General features: G+C 36.6%; 1 protein-coding gene and 1 long non-coding RNA gene across 2 annotated transcripts in view; both read right to left on the reverse strand.

The window, feature by feature from the left end:
* Positions 1-6,671, reverse strand: part of LOC120329543 (protein THEM6-like) — a 145,371-nt gene extending 138,700 nt beyond the window's left edge. Inside the window, exon 1 of the mRNA XM_078118756.1 lies at positions 6,664-6,671. The gene's annotated coding sequence lies outside the window, so the exon portion shown is untranslated. The remainder of the gene's footprint in view (positions 1-6,663) is intronic.
* On the reverse strand, positions 2,597-4,506 carry LOC144430722 (uncharacterized). The gene is made up of 2 exons (XR_013479686.1): positions 4,113-4,506; positions 2,597-3,736 (listed from the first exon to the last, which is right to left on the reverse strand). It is a non-coding gene; the product is annotated as an uncharacterized LOC144430722 (long non-coding RNA).
* Positions 6,672-8,596: the final 1,925 nt, after the last annotated feature.

The following is an 8,596-nucleotide window of genomic DNA, read 5'->3' on the forward strand; positions in this document are numbered from 1 at the left end:
AAATTTGATGTTAGACTTCCTTGTAGGTGACGCTGCTCGATAATCATTACTAGTTTATCGCGTCTTCCTTCACACTAATATGCATTTTTTTTTCTTTTTTTACTTTATCCTATTTGTACAATGTGTATTTTCAGCATGTGTAAAAATAAACTACTGATACTGATATATGCTGGCATTCTACTTGTTCTTTTGATCACGTGCTCATCGAACGTCGGTGGTGTGTAACAAAATGCTAGCTTTGCTAAGTCGTAGGTACCGGTAGCGTCAAAGGTAAGGACTGCTTCGCTCTGATTAACGTGCCCATATATTTGAGCGTTGCTCTTTTGTTTTGAATGCGATTTGCAAAAAGGTAAGAAAAATAACTTTACTTAGACTATGACATCTCAGACACTCTGTAGGTAGGTCTCTGTTCTACAATATAATGCCTCTTATGGTGTTATAACCAAGTTGTTCGCTCGTCGATTTCACACTGAACCCTGGATGAAGCCGACCCGTAAACCCCGATCCTACTCACAATTTTATTTGCAAAACGTTTTATTTGATCTCAAAATAGTTCAATATTTACAGCAAGTAGAACTTAATAAAAGTAACTTCAAGTAAAATTAATAAAAAAATGTTCCCGAATAATGTCCATTGTCCACCAATAAAAACAAAATAATAACAGAGATTATATTATGATTTACACTGTTTCCTCACGCATGTTATCATTTGGCGGAACTGGTTCAGCTGCTTCGCTATCCCTTTTACATAAAATAATACAAGGAAAGATTTTTGTTTTCCAATCGGCAAAACAGAATAAGACACAACACATATTGATCAAAGTATTTACAGACAAAGAATGTATTCCAAAACCGAGTTCAATTCCTAGTGTTGCTATATCTGTAATAGCAGCAACAAGCTACGACAGATCGCTTCATGAGTCTCACAAGATGATCAGGAGGTCTTTGATTCTGATGCAAATACTTCAAGCTACGTTGGTGCTTAATTAAAAAATCAGAAAAAGAGTCAGCAATCCAATTTGTATTTCAAGTTGAGTCCCCAATAACATTATCAGAATGTAGTCTAAATGTATCAAGTGTAATATCCCAATTATTCCAACACAACAACAATAGCAGATATTAATATAAACAATCCCTGAAAATAACACAAATTTTTCAAATGTTTGCACGACAGTTTCTTCAAAGTTCTCTCCGTGCTGAACATCGTTTGACGAAACCACAATACCATGTAGATAGATGTTGTAAAGCAAATGTAGGAAACGAATATGCTATCATATAGGCTTGAAGAGATTCGACTGAGTGTAGAAGAACATCTCTCATATAGATCAAATTTGCAAATTTTTTCCGTGTCGTTAAATATGCATAAGTCTTTGCAGTGCAGAAATTCTAACCCAACGATATTATGTACCATACCACACATGGTCGCTGCAATACCAAACAATCCTGCATGAATGAGAGTGACATTCATAATGTCTGGTAGGTTCGACGCCTTTAAAACGTCTCTCAAGCTTCGGATCTTTCTTTTGTATAAGCCTTTCCTTATGAATATAAAAATTTGGTAAATAGTGATGTAGAACATCAAAACAATCGATATTTAAAAGATATAAATAAAAAAAATTGTCCAGTGAAAAGCTCTCATGACGCCAATGTGTGCAGCAGTTTTAGACCTTAGTTATTAATCTATAAAAATAGAAATATCTTTAGTCATTATACTGTAAAAGGTCTGGCGCTAGTTCTTGCGGCGCCCTATCCCAAATAGAATGCTTGTTGCCTTCTCTGAATAGAAATAGAAATAATGATTGTAAATTAAGATTTTATAATGAATTCCGACCCGCAAAACCACCTCCCCTGGGGCAGGCCATCGCACCTCATGTTGATGATTTTTGAATGACATAGCTACAACAAACAATCCCTATAATATATCGATCCATACTCTCTCACGCAAACACTGCGAATTTAATTAACAATATCAAATTAAACATTGGAATGTTTCCAAAAACCACCGACTCCCTGAGGTAATGATGTATTGCATATAGATAGGGCTATGCATTTCACACAATTTGAATATGTATGACGTCATAATAAACTTCTGTAACATACATATTATGATGTCATAATAAACTTCTGTAACATACATATTATGACGTCATAATAGAAATCATTATTGTTGAAGAAGGGCTTCGCAAATACCTAACGTAGTCTATGAGGGTCTCTCATCGTCTGAATCCGGCCCTGGCCTGGAGTATTTCGAATATAAATTCATGCAGATATACGGAATTTTTAGGACACCCTTTGATTGGAAGATAATGCTTAGTTTCTCATCGTTATCTGATTAGCTCGATAATAAGCTTGTTCGTAAGGCTTTCATCCCTATTGAAATCGAGCGTGTATATCTTTTTATTTTTCGTAATTTTGAATGCGACTTGCAAAAAGGTGAGAAAAATAAATTTACACTGACTATGACATCTCAGACATCGTATAAGTATCTCTTCTACAATATAATGCGTATTGTGGTGTTATAACCAAGTTGTTCACTTGTCGATTTCAAACTGAACCCTGGACGAAGCCGACCCGTAAACCCCGATCCCACTTACAACTTTGCTTGCAGAATGTTTTATTTGATCTCAAACTAGTTCAATAATTACAGCAAGTAGAACTTAAAAAACTCGAAGTAAAATTAATAAGAAATGTTCTCGATTAATGTGCCTCAAACAAAAACGGGGATTATATGATGATTTACATCGTTTCTTCACGTATGTTATCATTTGGAGGAACTGGTTCAGCTGCCTCGCTATCCCTTTTACATAAAACAATACAAGGAAAAAATTTGGTTTTCCAATCGGCAAAACAGAATAAAACACAACACATATTGATGAAGGTATTTACAGACAAATAATGGAAATCAAAACCTAGTGCAATTCCGAGTGTTGCTATATCTGTAATAGCAGCAACAATGGCTGCTCCGATAGATCGCTTCATTAATCTTACAAGATGATCAGGAGGTCCTTGATTCTGATGCAAATACTTCAAGCTACGTTGGTGCTTAATTAATGGAATCAGAAAAAGAGTCAGCAATCCAATCTGTATTTCAAGTTGAAGCCCTAAGAACAATATCAGAATGTAGTATGCACGTACAAAATGTAACATCCAAATTATTCCGATGACAATAGCAGATATTATAATGAGCAATCCTTGAAAATAACCAAAAATTTTTAAACATTTGCACGACAGTTTTTTTAAACTTTTCTCCATGATGAACGTCGTTTGACGAAACCACAATACCATGTAGATAGATGTTGTAAAGCAAATGTAGAAAACGAACATGCTATCATATAGGTTGGAAGAGATTTGACCGAGTGTGGTATACCTTCTCTCACATATATCATCTTTGCAAATTATTTCCGTATTGTTAAATGTGCATACCTTAACGCAGTACAGCCATTCTAACCACGCGATAGCATATCCGATAGAACACATTATCGCTGCTATACCAAACAATCCTGCAAGAATGAGAGTGACATTCATAATGACTGGTAGGTTCGACGCCTGCAAAACGTCTCTCAAGCTTCTTATCTTTCTTTTGTATAAGCCTTTCCCTATGAATATTACAATTTGGTGAATAGTGATGTATAGCATCAAAACAGCCAATGTCGAATTGATGCAAAAAAATGAAATTGTCTCTCCTTGATCTGTCATGACGACAATGTTTGCAGCAGTTCTAAACCTTAGTGATTAATCTATGAAAATAGAAATATTTTTAGTCATTCTACTGTAAAAGGTCTCGCCCTAGTTATAGCGCGTCCATCTTAAATGAATTACTCATTGCCTTCTCTGACCAGAAATAGAAATAATGATTGTAAATTAAGATTTTATAATGGAATCCGACCCGCAAACCACCTCCCCTGGGGTAGGCCATCGCACCTCATGTTTATGATTTTCGAATGAAATATTTCTCAAAATGATAGAAAACGGATGAGAGGCCTCACTAGCACGACTGATGAAGGATTTACGGTCCCAAAGTCAAGTTCTTGACCCACTCGATTTATTATACACAGGGTAATGTGGTTGCTTTGGGTAGTTCTCTCAATTGTGATATATAAGATAAATACATACCTACAACAAATGACCCCTATAATATACCTTTCCATACTCTCTCACGCAAACACGTTGAATTTAATTAACATTATTTAATTAAACATTAGAATGTTTCCAAAAACCACTGATTCCCTGATGAATTGCATATAGATAGGCTAACCAACCCTAGTACTCTCTCCTATTAGCCGCAAATAAAGCCAACGTGCTAGCTTGCAATACTTTTATATAGTGCACGGTTATTTTTTTGTGAATTATAAATCTTGAGCCACTATCGTTTATTGCATCAAATAGAAATAAAAAGAAAACCGTTGATAACAGCCACAGAAAGCGTAACGTAGTTTTAATTACTCGGAATATTTGCCGCAAAGAAAATTACAGTGTGAATACAGAATACTGTATCGGGATGTCAGTGTTTTCCACGCCTCTTATCCAATTATTTATTTTTGTTAAACGCGCGATGACTGAATTTCTAAATCGATTTAAATTAACTCGAATCGTAAACAACAATATCAAGCAAAGCAACTACCTCAATGTCAAAATATAAGTGGAACGAAGGCCCTTCAGAACATTTTTATTGGCTCAGACTAGTTTACTAAACCTTCCTAAAAGTTCTAGAAATAATTGACGTTTTTGCTTCAGTTCTTTAAAATTTATTATTCAATTGCAGGCAGCGTCGAATGAGAAAAATCACTCTTCGTCATGCCAATATTATTAATAGCTGCGTTCTGCTTTGATCAAGATAAAACTAATTTTATCGTATTTTCGTATACCGTTCTCATTTCAAATTCTGTTTTCATTTTTAAGATTTGCATTTTAAATTGGAATACATTCATTCAAATAAATATTTAATGCCTTAGGAACTAGCAGAACTGGATGGATGTACAATTCAAGCGTGATTATAAACATCGCCTTGAAGCATTGGTTTAGTGTAAATAAAAAAAAATATATTTCCCAAAAACTCTGGGATTGACTACGCTCAAATTAGTTATCAGTAGCTGTAAGTTGCTCATGGCTCAAGTAAAGTGAGTTATTTTCTGGGGCCAAGGGTCGGGTAAACATCTATTTCGTACATCCATCAAGAGCAGCTAGTTCCTGAGGCATTAAATATTCATTTGAATGAATGTATACCATCACTCAAACTGATGATCACTGTGATTAAGGCTTTCATCGACCAAGAAGAAAAATAAGAACGGTCATAATAACGAATTGCTTCAAGTCCACATTCTCAGACGTTTCATTCCAGAGGTGGGCATCCTTTAAAAAGTTTATGACGTCATATTTTTTTTTGAATTCCATGAAATGCACTCGCTAATCACTCTATTACAGGGGTGGGCAACCCCTGGCACGCGTGCCAAACTTGGCACACGAGCCCATTTATTCGGCACGCGAGCGAGGCCTCGGAAACGAGATCATTCTCCTTTAGATAAAAGGTTTTAAGACTAGGAATTATCTGATAAAAATAGGTGTTCGTTTGTTCATTATCGAATGTTAACAATCCGGTATTTATTTAAACTCTTTTTTTCTTTCATGACATGTGGCTACAAAGAATAAATTATGACGTAACAAATGAGTGAGCTCTCGCGAAATTTTGTCGAGAAAAGCTCAGCATTCATTTGGCTACACTCTTACAATTACATAATATTGATCGTCTGTGCCACCCTTTTTCGTCATTTCTGCTTGATTTAAAAGTTGTACAGCCCTCGTTGGTTATAGTCACTTGCTAACTTATTGTTATAAAATGATTTCGAATGAAATATAGGTAAGCGATTAGGGTAGGTGACAATGGAGAAGTGCACAAAACGAACTATTGCTTGCGTGATTAGGATGCCATTCCCGAAAATTTTTCCGTGTCCTATAATATATTTTCATCTACATATGCTTGTGGATCTCTGTTCTCAGTTATGAACTTAACAATTTTCGTAATGGAAGTATCCTGTAAGATGAAACCAGTACCGGTAGTCCGTGTATATATTTGAAAGTTAGAAAATATAAACCCAATATGAAATATCTGTCAGCGTTAATGCAGCAAGTAGAACTTAAAAAAGTAACTCGAAGTAAAATTAATAAAAAATGTTCACGATTAATGTGCCCCAAACAAAAATGGGGATTATATTATGATTTACACCGTTTCTTCACGTATGTTATCATTTGGAGGAACTGGTTCAGCTGCCTCGCTTTTCTTTTCACATAACACAATACAAGGAAAAAATTTGGTTTTCCAATCGGCAAAACAGAATAAAACACAACACATATTGATGAAGGTATTTACAGACAAATAATGGAAATCAAAACCGAGTGCAATTACGAGTGTAGCCATATCTGTAATAGCAGCAACAATGGCTGCCCCGATAGATCGCTTCATTAATTCTACAAGATGATCAGGAGGTCTTTGATTCTGATGCAAATACTTCAAGCTACTGTGGCGCACCAAAATTGATATCACCACTCAGGTTCTTTCTGCCAGCTTCTTGGACGTTGTAATTGCTATAGATGTCGATCACAAAATAATCTTCTTGCGGTTCCAAATACAGCAGAGTAACTAAGTTAACTAACTAGAATAATTAAACACCTTAATACAACCAAACACTCCAATAAGAAATACAATAAACAAATAAAAACATGAAAAACACAGTACAAATACCGTAGGACAGTGATCGGCAACCTTTTTCAAGTGACGGACCGGTGAAGCCTGACCAAAATTTTGGCGGGCCACTTTTATACAAACGAATTAAGCCTATGCAATAAATTATATGCATTAGGAACTTTACTAAAAACGACGGTGATGCTATTTAATGCGACATCTGTATTTGTTTGATGGCCATTAACTGCTCCCATATTCGAGACATTGACACACGTAACGTGTTTCTTACATCTAACCTACTTCAATATTATATCGTTTTTGTAGTTATCGATATTGAAATCCAGGCCTCACATTAGGATTTCGGGTTAACAAAGCCTGTTGTTGCCATTTTGTTGGGGAGCCATTTTGACTGATGAGAGACATTCTTATACGTCCGTAGAGAAAACAATTGACCCAGCATTATTGCAACATACAGACATGACAATTGTTTATGAAGTCAGACATGCTGCTCAATAGTGTTGTGCAGTGGTCGGCGGATTTAGTCCAGCGGATAAGTCGAATTTTCGACAACCCTATTCTTGTTGCTCCGTTTCCCGGACATTTTTAAATTTTAAAAATCGAAATTACCTCAAACGACATACAACTGACGCCACTTGTTACATAGGAAGCGCCGTACAGCCGCACTTGTCACCACATTAATCCGTGTAGAGGAATAATAAATTTGGGATCAATTTTTGTTTTGTCGGGTCGTCCGAGAGCCGCAACAAATCAGCTCGCGGGCCGCATTTGGCCCGCAGTTTGGCTACTCTTAGTGTTGTGTTTGTCTGGTTTAATGTTGGGTGCTGTTTTTTTAGTTGTTGCGCTTGTGGATAGATTGTAGAGATTTTATTACGGCCTTGTCTGCTTTTGTGTCACCTCTCTGCGGACCGGCAGTAATCTTTCCGAGGACCGGCGATGGGCCGCGGCCCGGTGGTTGCCGACCACTGCCGTAGGATACATACGAAACAAAAAGATACGGAATTGGTCTATGACGTCACAGTCATGAACTATTTACTTATAATGGGATACTAAAAACCAGGTAAAACATACCTAGATATACATAAGAATAACTAGTATGACACTAAAGATACAACACAAATCCTATCTTATCGACAAACAGGTAATATACATGGAAATACGCATAGAAATATGGAAATCACACAGGAAATAAACTGCGAAAATAGACTAGTTACGGAAGTGTTAAATACAAGCTAACTAGTGAACAGAGCTATGCCAAACTGGAGAAATAATAAACCTGTACTACTAATATCGTTTTACAACAAGAATTACATAGATTTACGGCATTAAAACACTATAATAATCAGTGGCGGCGCGTCAATAGGGCCAACCGGGGCAATGCCCCGGTTGTTTTTTCGGTATAATAAAAAATATTCGAAAAATACCTCAATATCGGTTGCACAGACTGTCTACACTAGCCATATTCTCCCGACATGGTTCATTTTTCGCTCGCAAAGCCTTCGCCGAACGTCGACGGGGCGACGCCGATTTTGCCCCGGTTGCTCATTGTATATCGTATTCTCTCTTTTATCTTCCACTCGCCGCGTCTCGTTTGTTTTCTGTTTCTTTTACTAAATCATCGGGGCTAGCCCCGAAATTATGACGACACAATGCCGACGTTTCTTACAACAACGTGTTGACATATTCACGCATTCCTTCTCGTTCGTTGGTTGCTTGAAGAGTTGATAGTTTCCTCGCCTTCGTTTTTGTCGCTTGTTTCGCTATTTGAATCAGTTAGAGACCTTTAGTCCATTTGCTTTCGATTTTCCACATTCCTTTTGAGCTCCTTACTTCTTTCCGGCTTCGCATTTCTTAGCCTTAGACCTCATAATGAATAAGGTTGATGCACTACTTCGCACTCCGT

The sequence above is a fragment of the Styela clava genome, chromosome 12, assembly GCF_964204865.1.
Source record: "Styela clava chromosome 12, kaStyClav1.hap1.2, whole genome shotgun sequence".
Classification (NCBI taxonomy): Eukaryota; Metazoa; Chordata; class Ascidiacea; order Stolidobranchia; family Styelidae; genus Styela; species Styela clava.